The sequence below is a fragment of the Dipteris shenzhenensis genome, chromosome 12 (assembly GCF_047967505.1).
Source record: "Dipteris shenzhenensis isolate YYH24624 ecotype China chromosome 12, Dip_SZ_1.0, whole genome shotgun sequence".
In the NCBI taxonomy this organism is placed as follows: Eukaryota; Viridiplantae; Streptophyta; class Polypodiopsida; order Gleicheniales; family Dipteridaceae; genus Dipteris; species Dipteris shenzhenensis.
In genome coordinates this window covers 17,185,158-17,203,548 of record NC_141607.1, presented here as the reverse complement: position 1 = coordinate 17,203,548, position 18,391 = coordinate 17,185,158, and positions in this window count along the sequence as shown.

Below are 18,391 nucleotides of genomic sequence, written 5' to 3'. Positions count from 1 at the left end.
TGTCATCAGGCCACATCACTAGGCCACATCATCAGGCCACATCACCAGGCCATGTCATCAAGCCACATCACCAGGCCACATCATCAGGCCACGTCACTAGGCCACATCGTCACTACCACGTCATCTTTGCCACATCAGTAGTGCCACGTCAGCACTGACCCTCTGCAGGCACAATCTCTTGCCAGGCACACTGTGGACACACTGCATGTGCACACTCCTGCCACCTCAGCACAGAGCTTCACTGGCACACCTCTTGCTAAGCACAGTGCCACATCATCACTGCATGTGACTCACAGTGACACATCATCATTGAGCACCATTTGCACTCCTTTTGCCCCTCCACCTAGATCAAGTCATATCTCTTGATCCAGGAAGAATTTGAGGGTGCTCCAAGAAGGAAAGTCGCTCATTTTTTTGTGCTCTACGCGCTCGTTACATCACGCGCACATTTTGGCGAAAGTTACACTCACATTTGTGCCTCGTCGACAAAACCACTTCCTTCACGCACATTTGCCTCTACATCGACGCATTTGACCCAGCACTTAAAAAGAACAAAAGAAAAGGAATTATTTGCTGCTCTTTCATCAATGAATGGTTGGTTTAGATCTAGATCAGAGTAGACTAGATCACCATAGAGGGGACGCTTTGAATTTTCCCAAGTTGCCAATCTAAGCCATGCCCGAAATTCCCGACTAGTACCTACTCGGAGTCAGTCCATACGCTCACATCCGATTTCACATCATTACATTACCTAAAACCTTACGTTCATCAGTTCAGTGAGCAGACTTCAAAGTTCAGAGGCATTGCAGATTGATTCAGTGGGCAGATATCATTTGATTTCACACACACATGCCACCATTGTAAAGCCTATTTGGCTATCTCACGGCATCGTGCACATCATTTTCAGCCTTGTTTTGGCTGCATTCCAGTGAGACTGTTTTGGATTTGCCATAAACTATGCTAGTGAGCTTACTGCATAACAAATATCTGGCCGTGTGATTGTCAGATATATAAGAGATCCAATGAGTTGCCTGTAGTATCTGTCATTGACTGTAGGCTTTTTTGAATCTTTAGTAAGTTTCAAACTCTGTTCCATGGGAGTGGCTGCAAACTTGCAATCTGCCATATGAAATTTCTTCAGGAGACTGTCAACATACTTGAGCTGACTCATGAATGTGCTATCTGAATCTCTCCAGAACTCAATTCCAAGACAATAGTGCATAAGTCCAAGATCTTTCATGTCGAACTCTGCAGATAAGTCTTGTTTTAGTGTTCTGATGAAGCTATCCTTGCTTCCTGTCACAATTAGATCATCTACGTACAAAAGTGCAATAGTAATATCTTCCCCTTGAACTGTGTAGTAGAGAGTATGATCTGCATTGGACTTCATGTATCCCAGATCAGCAAAATACTTGTCAATTCTGGTGTACCAACTTCTGGGTGCTTGTTTTAAGCCATAGAGACTTTTCTTGAGATGGCAAACCTTGTTCTCCTTTCCTGGTTCAACATAACCGGCTGGTTGTTGCATGTAGACTTCCTCGTCTAGATAACCATTGAGAAAGGCATTCTTGACATCGAGCTGATACACATTCCATTTACTGAGTGTCACTAGTGATATCAAGAACTGTATGGAATCCATCTTTGCTACTGGAGCATAAGTCTCATCATAATCTTGACCATATTGTTGTGCAAATCCTTTTGCAACTAATCTGGTTTTGTATCTCTGAATACTGCCATCTGTATTGTACTTCACTTTGTATACCCATTTGTTGGCTATGGCCTTCTTTCCTAGTGGAAGGTCACATAATTCCCAAGTGTTATTTTTATACAAAGCATCCATTTCTTCATTCATAGCAGTTTGCCATTTTGGCTTGTCTACTGCGTCTTCGAAGTACACTGGCTCTTCTGTAGCCATGATGGTAGTCATAAGAGCATAGTTGGTGGTTTCCACCTGAATTGCTTTGCCTTTCTGAGCATATGTCAATCTGGCTGGTGGTCTGCTTTCCCTAGTAGACCGTCTGAGCTGCTGTGGTGCGGCTTGGGGTGTTGCTGGCAATTCTTGCTCTTCTTCATCAACCTGTTCTATAGATGACTGTGAAGTCGATGCTTCTATCTCCTGTGTAGGTGAGGTTTTCCATTCTAATTCCTCATCGAAGATTACATCTCTGGAGATAATGACTTTGCGGTTGATGGGATCATACAATTTGTATGCTTTGCTTTCTTCACTGTAGCCAACCATGATGCATTTGCATGACTTCGCATCCAATTTCCTGCGATGATCATTATGTATGTGGGCATATGCTATGCAACCAAATATGCGGAGATGCCCAATGCGTGGCTTGTGTCCAATGAATGCTTCATAAGGAGTCATACCTTGTATCGGTTCGGTAGGAAGCCGATTAAGCAAGTAGTTAGCTATAGCTATTGCTTCTACCCAATACTGATTCGAAAGATGCTTTTCACTAAGCATTGCTCTAGCACTGTCTGCTAAAGTCGCATTCTTCCTTTCAGCTCTTGCATTCTGCTGAGGAGTATCTGCACATGTGAACTGTCTTCGTATGCCGTGATTTTTGCAAAAGTTCATGAATGCTGAAGACATGTATTCACCTCCTCTGTCTGATCTCATGACCTTGATCTTTCTGCCTGTTTGGTTTTCTACCATGGCTTTGAATTCTTGAAATCTGGCAAACAATTCAGATTTCTCTTTCAGAAAGTAGACCCAACAATATCTACTGTAATCGTCGATGAAGGTCAAGTAATAAAGTGAACCATTGATGCTGCGGGTCTAGGCATAACCCCATACATCTATATGAATCAAATCAAGAATACCTCGTGCACGAGAGGTGCTTCTGACAAAGTTGGTTCGCTTTTGTTTGCCGAAACAGCATGCTTCGCAAACTTTTCCAAGAAACTGTAGCTTCGGAATCCCAATTGCCATATGCTGATTCCTGAGATCTAACAAGTACTTGAAGTTGACATGACCATATCTCTTGTGCCATTTTGTAGATAGTGGCATCTGTTGCATTTGAGCTGACATGGCATGCTTATCGGGTACTGTAGCTAGCATCCTGTATAAGCGTCCTTCCTTGACACCTTTTGCTACTAGCTGACCTCTTTTGGATTTGTCTCTGATAGTGCATTCATCACCGTCAAAGATGACTTTGTAGTTGTGTTCTGTCATTTGACCTACTGACAAAAGGTTCTTGCTGAGCTTCGGAACATAGAGCACATCTTTGACTAATCCTTTTGTACCAGTGAAATTGTTCATAGGGATAACACCTGTCCCTTGAATCGGATTCGGTGTATTGTCTGTTGTGTAGATGACATTCTTTTGACCTTCTAATGGCTTCATTTCTATGAACCATTCCTGATGATTTGTCATATGAGATGATGCACCACTGTTGATGTACCAAGGATCCTGTTCCACTTGGTCGACTTGATAGCTGAAATCCTCTTTGGGATTGAAATTAGTGTCTAGGTGCATTGTATCAGTCTGATGCAATTCCTCACTTGCAAGAAACATATTGCCATGTTCATTTGCAAAATGACTGTGACTAGAATGTCCACCACGATGATTTCCTCTTCCTCGGGAATTCCCTCGACCGCCTTGGTCGTACTGCTTCTTGCGGCAATCTCTTTCATAGTGTCCAAACTTGTGACAGTAGTTGCACTAGATGTTTAACACATTGGTGGATGCATTCCCTCGTCCTTGGAATCTTCCTCGGTTGGAATGATTTCCTCTTTGCTGATTTTGATGTTGCTGAGGATGATGCTGATGCTGATGCTGATTTTGACTTTGTTGATGATGACCACTTTATGATCTACCTCTGTTTCTGCCTTTGCCTCTGCTTCTGTCTGAACCTGTGAATGCCTGATCATTAGAATGACCTTTACGTGCTTGAATGGCTTGAGTCCTAAGTTCTTCACCAAGTAGAACTGACTGAAGTTCTTCCAGTGTTGGAATTTGTCGTTGGATGGCAATACTCTGGACTAGATTCTCATATCCTTCTCCTAGTCCATTCAGGATTACTTGAACCATTTCTGCGGGATTCATAGTCTCTCTTGCTGCTGCAAGTTGATTGTTGTAGTCTTTGATGCGGAGTACATAAGCATGACCGGTTTCACTGCTGTTGCGGAAACTCTGGTTGATCTGGTTTCTTAGGGTGAGAATCCTGGATGTGTTCTTGGACTCGTAGAGGTCGTAGAGAGCTACGACCATATCCCATGCTTCTTTTGATGTCTTGACTGTGTTGAGCTGTCCTAGCATGAAATCTTGCACATTCTACTTGATCAGGTGATAGGCATACTTGTCTTTCTTATCCCATTCTGCTTGAGCTATTCTGCTTGAGCTCGAGCAATGGCAGGACTGCTACTGGTGCAAAAACTATTTGTGTAGATGTAGATCCCGATGTAGATCCCGTTGTTGGTGCTGTGACAACAGATGGAGTAGAGCTACTGGTTGCTGGATCGGCCAATGGTCTAGGTATAGATCCATCGACATACTCCCATTTGTCCTGAAGCACAAGAATGGTCTCCATTCGGTATTTCCATGTACCGTAATTGGAGTTGTCTAACTTAGCAGATGCCTCCAGATTGAGGTTGCTCGTCGACATGGTGCAAACAATGTACTCAAAAAGTGTCCTGGAAAACTCTGTATGAATCAACTGCAAATACACTGAAGATGCCAAGTGAAATCTCTGTACCGTCGGTGAAGATAGAACTATAGTATATAAAATCTGATCTATGTTACAAGGCTTGTGGCAATGATGCCGGGAATAGCCAAGAATACATCAGAGGTACAAGACAATTTGGGATAGAATACAGAGGAATTCATCTAAGGTTGCATGGATATTGTGACAGTGACTATGCTAGAGATCATGAGACCAGGAGATCGACATAGGGATATGCATTTTTCCTTGGTCAAGGTGCTCTATCATGGTTGTCAAACAAACAACCAACTATTTCTTTGTCTTCGACTGAAGCAGAATATACAGCACTCACTACAGGTGCATGTGAGGCTATATGGCTCAGAAGACTATTGTCAGAAACAGATTACTTTGATGAGTCAAAGCCAACAACAATATACTGTGATAATCAATCGGCTCAAGCATTGGCCAAAAATCCAGTATATCACTCCAGGACAAAGCACATTGATGTCAGAGAGCACTTCATCAGAGAAAGAGTGTTACTTGGTGACATCACACTGCAGCATTGTGATAGCAAAGAAAATGTTGCATACATCTTTACCAAACCACTCGGTAAAGAGCTATTTGAGAAACACCGACTAGCTCTTGGTTTGATGCAGAGGAAGGACATTCCCATTAAAGGGGTGTGATGGAATGTAATGCTCAGTCCCTCTTCGATTTCCCAGAATCATCATCTTGAGGGAAGGCCTACTTCATGATGTTGATTTTGAGGGAAGGTGTTGAGAGTTCACGCTCAACATCATGTGATCATTCATGTGTGCATAGCACCATCACGTGATCATATGTGCATAGCACTAACCTTATAGAGTGCTATAAAGGAAAGGGTTAGATCCCCTAACCCTAACCCTAAAAGGGTTTGTATATATTCTATTTTTTCAACTAAATCTAGTGTACAGTTAGTCATTTGTGGTGTGCTCTCTAGCTGTGCCCTCTCTCCTCATCTCCACTCTTCTCCTCTCCCCTCTTCATATTTTGTCACACAATACTTTTCCTATGCCTTAACCTAGGTGGTATTGACATGTTTTCAAAGAGGCACACCCTTCCAATAAGTATTGGTCAGATAACATACCCAAGGGAAGGTTTTTTTGCAGATGTGCATATCACTACAGGAAAAACATTGTATAATGCATGATCAACCATGCAAAGCATATCTAATGGTCACAATACTTTGCAGGCGCCTCAAGCTAGTTGAAATAGACTTGCGTGCAAGGTGGAGCTCCCATCCGATAAGTACTTGTTTGAATAACACACCTAGGACCGTGTTTTTTTATGGTTATGCATGACACTCAAAGAGGCATTCCCATCCGATAAGTACTTGGTCATGCCCATCCGATAAGTACTTGGTCAGATAACATACCTAAGGGCGTGTTTTTTTGAAGATGTGCGTATCACTACGGTAAAAATGGTGCATAATGCGTGATCAACCATGCAAACCATATCCGATGGTCACAATACTTTGCATGCACCTCAACCTAGTTGAAACAGACTTGTGTGCAAAGTTGAGCACCCATCCCATAAGTACTTGATCGAATAACATACCTAGCAGCGTGTTTTTTTACGGATGTGTATGACACTAAGGCAAAAAAGGTGTTTTACGCTTGATCGACAATGCAAAGCATATCCAATGGGCATAATACGTTTCACACACTTTAAGCTAGGCTAAATTGACTTACATGCAAAGTGGAGTGCCCATCCCATAAGTACTTGATCGGATAACATACCTAGCAGCGTGTTTTTTTATAGATGTGCATGACACTAGAGCAAAAATAGTATTTAATGCTCGATCGACCATGCAAAGGATATATGATGGGCACAATACTTTTCTTATGCCCCAACCTAAATAGTATTGAAATGTTCTCAAAGAGGCATACCCATCTGATAAGTACTTGGTCAGATAACATACCTAAGGGTGTGTTTTTTTGCAGATGTGCATATCACTACGGGAAAAAAAGTGGATAATGCGTGATCGACCATGCAAAGCATATCTGATGGTCACAATACTTTGCACGAACCTCAACCTAGTTGAAACAGACTTGTGTGCAAAGTGGAACCCCCATTTGAGAAGTACTTGTTTGAATAACACACCTAGGACCATGTTTTTTTATGGTTGTGCATTACACTAAGGCAAAAACGGTGTTTTATGCTTGATCGACAATGCAAAGCATATCTGATGGGCATAACACTTTGCACACACCTTAAACTAGGTGGAATTGACGTACATGCAAAGTGGCATTCCCATCGCATAAGTACTTGATCGGATAGCACACCTAGTAGCGTGTTTTTTTACGGATGTGCATGACACTAAGGCAAAAATGGTATTTAATGCTCGGTCGACCATGCAAAGCATATCCAATTGGCACAATACTTTTCCTATGCCTTAACCTAGGTGGTATTGACATGTTTTCAAAGAGGCACACCCTTCCAATAAGTACTTGGTCAGATAACATACCCAAGGGCATGTTTTTTTGCAGATGTGCATATCACTATAGGAAAAACGTTGTATAATGCGTGATCGACCATGCAAAGCATATCCGATGGTCACAATACTGTGCAGGCACCTCAATCTAGTTGAAACAGACTTGTCTGCAAGGTGGAGCCCCCATCTGATAAGTACTTGTTTGAATAACACATCTAGGATCGTGGTTTTTTATGGTTGTGCATGACACTAAGGTAAAAACGGTGTTTTATGCTTGATGGACAATGCAAAGCATATTTGATGGGCACAATACTTTGCACACACCTTCAACTAGGTGGAATTAACTTACATGCAAAGTGGCACACCCATCCCAGAAGTACTTGATCGGATAACATACCTAGCAGCATGTTTTTTTACGGATGTGCATGACACTAGAGCAAAAATAGTATTCAATGCTCGATCAACCATGCAAAGGATATCCGATGGGCATAACACTTTTTCTACACCTCAAACTAGGTGGTATTGAAATGTTCTCAAAGAGGCACACCCATCCGATAAGTACTTGGTCAAATAACATACCTAAGGGCATGTTTTTTTGTGGATGTGCATATCACTACGGGAAAAACGGTGGATAATGCATGATCGACCATGTAAAGCATATCCGATGGTAAAAATACTTTGCACAAACCTCAACCTAGTTGAAACAGAATTGCATGCAAAGTGGAGCCCCCATCTGAGAAGTACTTGTTTGAATAACACACCTAGGAACGTGTTTTTTTATGGTTGTGCATGACACTATGGCAAAAACGGTGTTTTATGCTTGATCGACAATGCAAAGAATATCTGATGGGCACAATACTTTGCACACACCTTCAACTGGGTGGAATTAACTTACATGCCAAGTGGCATGCCCATCCCATTAGTACTTGATCGGATAACATACCTAGTAGCGTGTTTTTTTACGGATGTGCATGACCCGAGCAAAAATGGTATTTAATGCTCGATCGACAATGCAAAGGATATCCGATGGGTACAATACTTTTCCTATGTGTCAACCTAGGTGGTATTGACATGTTCTCAAAGAGGCACACCGATCAGATAAGTACTTGGTTGGATAACACACCTAAGGGCATGTTTTTTTACGGATGTGCATATCACCAGGGCAAAAATGGTGTATAATGCATGATTGACCATGCAAAGCATATTCGATGGTCACAATACTTTGCATGCACCTCAAACTAGTTGAAACAGACTTACAAGCAAAGTGGAGACCCCAGTTGAGAAGTACTTGTTTGAATAGATGTTTTTTAATGGTTGTGCATGACACTAAGGCAAAAATGGTGTTTTACGCTTGATCGACAATGCAAAGCATATCCGATGAGTACAATACTTTGCACAAACCTTAAACTAGGTAGAATTGACTTACATGCAAAGTGGCATGCCCATCCCATAAGTACTTGATCGGATAACATGCCTAGCAGTTTGTTTTTTTACAGAATCTGTGCATGACACCAAGGCAAAAATGGTATTTAATGCTCGATCGACCATGCAAAGCATATCCAATGAGCACAATACTTTTCCTAAACCTCAACCTAGGTGGTATTGATATGTTTTCAAACAAGCACACCCATCCGATAAGTACTTGGTTAGATAACACACCTAAGGGCATGTTTTTTTGCGGATGTGCATATCACTAGGGAAAAAAGGGTGTATAATGCATGATCGACCATGAAAAGCATATCCAATGGTCATAATACTTTTCACCCACCTCAACTTTGTTGAAAGAGACTTGCGTGCAAAGTGGAACCCCATCCGATAAGTACTTGTTTGAATAACACACCTAGGACCGTGTTTTTTTATGCTTGTGCATTACACTAGAGCCAAAATGGGGTTTTATGCTTGATCGACAATGCAAAGCATATTCGATGGGCATAACACTTTGTACACACTTGAAACTAGGTGGAATTGAGTTACATGCAAAGTGGCACGCCCATCCCATAAGTACTTAATCGGATAACATACCTAGCAGCATGTTTTTTTACGGATGTGCATGACACTAAGGCAAAAATGATGTTTAATGCTCGATTGACCATGCAAAGCATATCCGATGGGTACAATAATTTTCCTATGCCTTAATCTAGGTGGTATTGAAATGTTTTCAAAGAGGCACACCCATCTGATAAGTACTTGGTCAGATAACACACCTAGGGGCGTGTTTTTTTACGGATGTACATATCACTATAGGAAAAATGGTGTATAATGCGTGATCGACCATGCAAAGCATATCTGATGGTCAAAATACTTTGCACACACCTCAATATAGTTGAAAGAGACTTGCATACAAAGTTGAGTCCCCATCCGATAAGTACATGTTTGAATAACACACCTAGGACCGTGTTTTTTTTTGTTGTGCATTACATTAAGGCAAAAACGGTGTTTTATGCTTGATCGACAATGCAAAGCATATCCGATGGGCATAACACTTTGCACACACCTTATACTAGGTGGAATTGAATTACATGAAAAGTGGCATTCTCATCCCATAAGTACTTGATCGGATAACATACCTAGCAACGTGTTTTTTTACAGATGTGCATGACACAGGCAAAAATGGTAAGTAATGCTCGATCAACCATGCAAAGCATATCCGATGGGCACAATACTTTTCTTACACCTCAACTTAGGTGTTATTGACATGTTTTCAAAGAGGCACACCCATCCGATATGTACTTGGTGAGATAACATACCTAAGGGCGTGTTTTTTTGCAAATGTGCATATCACTACAGGAAAAATGTTGTATAATGCACGATTGACCATGAAATACTTTGCATGCACCTCAATCTAGTTTAAATGGACTTGAATGCAAAGTGGAGTCCCCATGCAATAAGTACTTGTTTGAATAACACACCTAGGACCGTGTTTTTTTATGGTTGTGCATTACACTAAGGCAAAAATGGTGTTTTATGCTTGATCGACAATGCAAAGCATATCTGATGGGCATAACACTTTGCACACACCTTAAACTAGGTAGAATTGACTTACATGCAAAGTGGTGTGCCCATCCCATAAGTACTTGATCGAATAACAGACCTAGCAGCGTGTTTTTTTACGGATGTGCATGACACTAAGGCAGAAATGGTAATTAATGCTCGATCGACCATGCAAAGCATATCTGATGGGCACAATACTTTTCCTACACCTCAACCTAGGTGGTATCGACATGTTTTTAAAGAGGCACAGCCATCCGCTAGGTACTTGGTCAGATAACATACCTAAGGGTGTGTTTTTTTGCGAATGTGCATATCACTACAGGAAAAACATTGTATAATGCGTGATCAACCATGCAAAGCATATCCGATGGTCACAATACTTTGCATGCACCTCAACCTTGTTGAGATGGACTTGTGTGCAAAGTGGAGCCCCCATCCGATAAGTACTTGTTTGAATAACACACCTAGGACCTATTTTTTTATGGTTGTGCATGACACTAAGGCAAAAATAGCGTTTTATGCTTGATCGACAATGCAAAGCATATCTGATGGGCACAATACTTTGCACACACCTTAAAATCAATATAATTGACTTACTTGCAAAGTGCGTGCCCATCCCATAAGTATTTGATTAGATAGCATACCTAGCAATGTGTTTTTTTACGGATGTGCATGACACTAGAGCAAAAATTGATCCACCATGCAAAGGATATCCGATGGGCACAATAATTTTCATACACCTCAACCTAGGTGGTATTGAAATGTTCTCAAAGAGGCACACCCATCTGATAAGTACTTGGTCAGATAACATACCTAAGGGTGTGTTTTTTTGCGGATGTGCATATCACTACGGGGAAAACGGTGGAGAATGCATGATCGACCATGCAAAGCATATCCGATGGTCACAATACTTTTCATGCACCTCAAATTAGTTGAAACAGACTTGTGTGTAAAGTGGAGCTCCCATCTGAGAAGTACTTGTTTGAATAACACATCTAGGATCGTGTTTTTTTGTTTTTGTGCATGACACTAAGGCAAAAACGATGTTTTATGCTTGATCGACAATGCAAACCATATCCAATGGGCACAATACTTTGCACACACCTTCAACTAGGTGGAATTACCTTACATGCAAAGTGGCATGCCCATCCCATAAGTACTTGATTGGATAAAATACCTAGCAGCGTGTTTTTGCATGACATTAGAGCAAAAATGGTATTTAATGCTCGATTGACAATGCAAAGGATATCCGATGGGCACAATACTTTTCGTATGCCTCAACCTAGGTGGTATTGAAATGTTCTCAAAGAGGCACACCCATTTGATAAGTACTTGGTTAGATAACACACCTAAGGGCTTGCTTTTTTACGGATGTGCATATCATTAGGAAAAAAACAGTGTATAATGTGTGATCGACATGCAAAGCATACCCGATGGTCACAATACTTTGCACGCACCTCATCCTAGTTGAAATGGACTTGCATGCAAAGTGGAGCCCCCATCTGAGAAGTACTTGTTTGAATAACACACCTAGGACCGTGTTTTTTTATTGTTGTGCATGACACTAAGGCAAAAATGGTATTTTATGCTTGATCGACAATGCAAAGCATATTTGATGGGTACAATACTTTGCACATACCTTAAGCTAGGTGGTAATGACTTGCATGCAAAGTGGCATGCCCATCCCATAAGTACTTGATCGGATAACATAACTAGTAGTGTGTTTTTTTACGGATGTGCATGACACTAAGGCAAAAATGGTATTTAATGCTTGATCGACCATGCAAAGAATATCCGATGGGCACAATACTTTTCCTACACCTCAACCTTGGTGGTATTGACTTTTTTTCAAAGAGGCACACCCATGTGATAAGTACTTGGTCATATAACACACCTAAGGGCATGTTTTTTTACAGATGTGCATATCATTAGGGGGAAAATGGTGTATAATGCGTGATCGACCATGCAAAGCATATCTAACTTGCATGTGAAGTGGAGCCCCCATCCGATAAGTACTTGTTTGAATAACACACCTAGGACCGTGTTTTTTATGGTTGTGTATGACACTAGGCACAAATGGCATTGAGTGCATGATATACAATGCAAAGCATAGACGATGGGCACAATACTTTGCACGCACCTCAATGTAGGTGTTATTGAGTTGCATGCAAAGTGGCGTGTCCATCTGATGAGTACTTGATCGGATAACTTCTCCCACCAATAAATTAAGTACTAATTAAAAATTATAATAAATGAGTAGATTATTAAAAAGAGACTAATATTTATGTAATTGTTACTACTGCAGCTTGCTTGCAAAGGACTCTCACAAAGGAGATGGCTATAGATTTTGTTCCAAGGATGGATGTGATTTTATGTAGCAAAAGAGAAGTAGTTGCATTTGCTACAATCCACGATAGTGATCCCAATTCAGTTTGCCACTTTCGAAGACTTGGCAAAGATAAGGTGGCAGTTACTGTATCAAAGATTCTTAGCGCACATGTTGAGCTAAAGTATAAATGTGGAGATATGGAAACACTTGGAGATGTTATGCCCTACAATACATCCAACAAATCATTTATAGCACGGGACAAAGATGAGACTTATGGAACAGACATTATCAAGAATACAAAGTGCACCACCTTGGATTTTACCCCCGTTGCCGTGCGACGCCCCCCCCCCCAATTTTTTATTTTTAAAAATAATTAATTTATTAAAAAATCCCTAACCTAACCTAACCATCTAATTGACTATAGTTAGGTTAGTATTAACCTAGGTTAGCTTAACTTAGGTTAGATTAGATTTTACCTAGGTTAGTTAGGTTAACTCTAGGTTAGTTACTTATAGTTAGGTTAGTTTAACTACTAGATAGTTAGGTTGATTTGATTCAACTAACTGTGGTTAGTTTAGCCCACTATAGTCAGTTTGAACCATAGTTAGGTTTAGTTAGACTAACTATGTTAGACATTTAACTTAAACAATTAGGGCAATTAGGTTAGTTAGACTAACAGGGCCAGTTAGGTCAACTGAGTTGGGTCAGTTACTACCCTCAGTTAGCCTTAAAGCCCATTCACACCAAACCTTAAGACCAAGGCCTTTCCTCCAAAAAAGGCCAATTTTACCCCTACTTCAACACTTCGTATTGCGCCTGTTTGGGACCCAAATTGGACCCCGTTTGAACCAAGTGTCACCACACTACGAGGAATTTTTTCAGCCCATTGCACACCATTTGGGCATCCCTAGCAGTCACTCATTCGTGCCCCTGTGTGGGCCTCATTTCGCACTAATTCGCTCATATCTTTACGCCTTGACCTCCAATTGACGATCCATCTGCATTGCCATGTTTCCCTATGCACGTGGGATAATATTAGGTACATATTAGCACGATGGTCCCTACAACACTAACACAACTCTAACCCTCCAAACACTACATTAACACTCGCACTTGCGGCAGAGACACTCTTTGCAACTCTCACCCAATTTGCATGCAGCTATGCTCTGGCCAACGCCTCTGACTCCAACACTCACCAAAATTACATACAACTCCACTGCAACCACCACCTTTGACAATCCTCTACCTCGATTCCCCTCCCGAAATTCAAGAAATCCCTTTGACTCCTCCACGCCACAACATGGCCAGACGCTATCGCGACGATGATGGGGATATGGACCTCAATGCAGAGGCTAACAATTTCTTTAATCACAAAAATAATTATAATCAAGGTAGGCACCCCCTAAGAAAATTGGAACTTCCCAAATATAATGGTAGGGGAGATCCAACCCGTTTCCTCTAGCATTTTGATGCCGCATGCCAAGCAAGTGGAGATCAATCCAATGAAACCAAGGCGGCCTAGTTTCCCATGGCCTTAATCGATGAAGCATCTGAATGGTACCTAGACCTCCTAGTGGAGGAGCGAGCCACATGGGACCTGCTTCAAACAGAATTCAAAAGGCACTTTCAAACGAAGAGGCTATAAGATGATCTCGCTCTCCAACTAAGCAAGATCGAACAAGGCTATCGAGAAGATGTACACACGTATTTGGGCAAGATGAAAATATTAATTGACAAATGTGACCCACACCCCAATACAAAGTACCTCATGGCTTGGTTTATTATAGGACTAAGAAAGAAAATCCACAAGGATATGAAAAAGATTAGCAGCTATGAAACGTTCAGTGCTGTTCATGCGCTAGCCATTGACCTCGAGGATGGCATGACTGACTTTGACACCATTAGTGATGATGGAAGATCCAGTGCATAAAAAGGGCAAATCCAAGTCCACTACCGAAACATCAAATGAGGGCCTAGAGGCCATGACCATGAAGCTAAAACACGAAATAATGCAGGCCATGGAGCAAAAGCTGCACTTGTCTTAGCCGCCACCTCAGCCTTATCCACGATGAGAAAATGTCTGGTGTCGACACTACATGGCCAATCATACAACAAATGAGTGCTTGGTCCTAAAAGCCAGGATCACTACACAAGAAAATCCACTGCCAAGGTTATGGTGCCATATCTATGTCATCGGTGGCCATGATGAAAACAATTACATCTTCAACATGCGCAACAACCCACCTCAACCTCAACAATACCAACCGACACCCATGCTAGTGTACATGGAACCGGCTCTTGCACAAGTGTCCCTAGCTTCGAGGCTGAATCCTATTACTATTTGGACACAAGTCCCACAACTACTCAGGAATCTGAATCCATGACCATATCCAAGAGCGCCAAATCTAGCTCCTCATGTAGTTCCAATACATCAACTACAAGCTGAGGAAGTAGACTCGCCATTCGAGTATGAAGCAGAGTACCCAGTGTACTATGTAGAAGGTGCAGAGTGTCTAATACCAGTCTACACAAATCAAGTTAGACCCAATACATATCAAGCACCAATCAATTATGGGTGTGGAGAAAATCGCTGAATCACAGAGTGCCCTCATCGTGGTAGCCCCGCTACTTTCCATTCACTCTATAGAGATTGTGGCATAGGACATGCCTATATGGATTGTCCCATGAAAAATAAGATCCCACAACAAACAGAGGTTAAGCCTGATGTCCCAATCAGCATCATTTTGGTGGACCATCAAAGTTTGGGGCCGGCAATCATAATATCACAACCTATGAATGTAATTACACGCCAGCAGAAAGAGGCCACCAAGGACCCTAACATTCCAATCCAACCAAAGCGACTTCTTGAAAAGAAAGCACAAGTTCCTCCACCTCTGCCAAGCAATGAGTAGCCAAGCTCATCCATACTAACTCCCGAGCCTCAAATAAAAGAAGCTCCATACCCAAATGCAGAGGTGGAGAAGGCTCGTTTTCAGGCACTTCAAAAATGGGTACAAAAGAAACAAGCTCAATTTGAGGCTGAGAGACAAAAGCTGAAGATCCAATCCATGACTTGGCCCCAAAAAGTATTGATATTGTACTCGAGCCTCTGTTCCAACAACAAACTCCACAACATTATGTACCACCATGTCAACTTGAAGGAGCCACACTCTCTAGCATCTAAGTTGCCTCGTGTCAATTCCCATTGGAATTCTCCTAGGGAATTGTCCCAATCTCTGGGAGAGTTTGAAAGGATGGATTGAACTCACAAATCCCCCTCCACCTATGAATGACATCAAAGATATCCTTGTGTAGATGGGTGAGAGAGATGACATACACAACATTATTATGCCTTTGATCCACAAGGCATATAATGAAGTCCAAGCCATAGTGGATGGTGGAGTAGGTGTAAATGTCCTATCAAAGGAGCTCTACGATGAATGGGGTCTCCCACCAATGCAAAAGGCTAATTTCAACATACACCTTGTAGATGATTCACAGGCTAAACCCTTGGGAATAGTGAATGGCGTGTCAACAAAGGTCGTAGGAGTCCACTTCTCCCTTCAATTCACAATCTTATATCTTCCCAAAAATTCCTACCAAATCTTACTTGGACGTCCTTGGTTATAGGAAGCATCATTCCTCCATGACTGGGGAACTGATAGATTGACAATCCAAAATCGCGACAGCACAGTCAGGGTGAATGTGGGGATAGGAGCTGTAAAATAAATTGTGCATAGAGCATTGGATGACACATCTTCAAGGACAATCTCAAGCAAATCAGGTCCCTTGCAACAGCATGCCATAGCGGGCGATTCACAAAGCAATGTCAATAACTGGATACAAACATTGGCAACCATCAACAATTACCATTCATTAGACCCCATCTTCTTGCAAATAGATGCTAAGGTGCTACAGGTAAATCCTCCACTCACACATGAAGAACCAATCGATCTAGAGGTGCCATTCTTTATGGCTGACCTCGAGTGGGATAATGAACCTGAAGAAGGTACCCATACCAATGATGACTCAGATTTTCCTTGGGACCTTGAAACTGAGGCTGAGAATGCCAAAATTGAAGATCAAGTCTATGACAATGACTTAGCAATTCTACATGCCCTAATGGTAGTCCAGCTTTAAAAAATTGAGCCTCCCAAGTTGAATACTAGCAGAAGATCCCACAAGAAAGCTGAAGGAGGAAATCATAGAAAAGCCAAGGTGAAACACTTCAATGAATTCAAACGAGTCCAAACAAGGATCGTCGAATTGTATCTTGCAAATCCAGCTCCCTCAAAATTAGAACCACTACCTCTTGAATGGTCCCCTAAGGGAGTGGAAGGAGTAAGCGTAGCAAATGAACCCTTACTTGGGAACACTTACCAGTGGAAAAGTTACCCAATAGTTCCCAATGTAAGAAGTTTTGGAAGTATAAGCCACATGTATAGATGAAGCTCGATCAAGAGACTTCAGAAAGAGAAAGTCAAAAAGATCCTAACAAATTGGTAAATGAAACTATGCCACCCAGTACACATGGAACATGTCAGGCTAGTTCAACACCATCGGAGGCTGATCTTCAAGAAGTGCTAGAGTACTTCAAGTATTACACAAGTGGTAGTGTCCCCATAGCAATGCCAAGACCACTAAAAGAATCTGAAGTTCAAGTTGTGCTACTAGAAACATTGGATGGAGTCCAATTCAACACAACCATAAATGAGAGCCAATTGAAGTGATACAACATCAACACGCAAGCCATCCCTAACAATAATGAACTTTTGGGAATTCCAAGTCTTTAATATTTTGCACTAGATTGTTACACGTGCACTCACTAGCATATGCACGTTTTGGCACATATAGTTTGCACTAGATTGTTACATGCATAGTCACTGGCATATGCACATTTTTTCACATTTAGGAAGACCTAATCAATTTTCTATTAGGGATGATTGAGTTTTAGTTTCCCTATTAAATCCCACAAATAAGCATATAGTTAATCCCTACCTAATTGACACATCACGTGCACTCACACGATTTTGCATAGGCACATAATAGATTGCATCAATAATAGTATCACACACTTTCATTCCATACTCTCAAAGCATGCAATGGATTCACGAGGAGAAGAATTGGCAAAAGAGTCTGCAGCCTCAACAATGAGACCCCTGCCAAACATCACAGCCATCTCCTAAATGCAAAAATATCAAACTTGCATACAAACTTATCTACAAGCTCAATGATACGGGTGCAATCGCATCCAACATGTATGCAAGATAGCAAGAAATGCCAGCCTCAACAATGAGACCCCTGCCAAACCTCTTCCCAAGAAGATTCGATGGCAGAGTCCACAGTCTCAACAATGAGATCCCCTCTAAAATTCATAGCTATCTATCCCTTCTTAAGAGGAGATAAGCTTTTTGACTTCAGACCACAAATTGTATGGTGCAAAAGCATCACAGCAGGAATGACTCACATGCCACAAGCTCAATAGCCATTGGGTTACGCACATGGAATCCCAACTCTGAAATCAAAATAAGCCATAACCCGAGGATGGGTAATCAAATGGACACGGGAGTATGTTGTCTCTGTGCCAACATGGACTTAGGTAGTCCAGAATGTGTGTGTAGAGTAGCGGCAAAGCTCCGCTTCTACTTGCATAAGGCTAGGAATTAATCCCTCTTAGAAATCCAACTTGCATGTTCTACATGCAAGTTCTACATACGATTCCTACATGGAACTCCTACATGTGAGTTCTACATGCAACTCCTACATGCAAGTTCTACATGTAACTTCTACATGCATGTTCTACATGTGAGTTCTACATGCAAGTCCTACATGCAAGTTCTACATGTGAGTTCTACATGCATGTCCTACATGCAACTCCTAAATGCAACTCCTATGTGCAAGTTCTACATGCAACTCCTACATGTAGCATGCAACATGCGAGTTCTACAT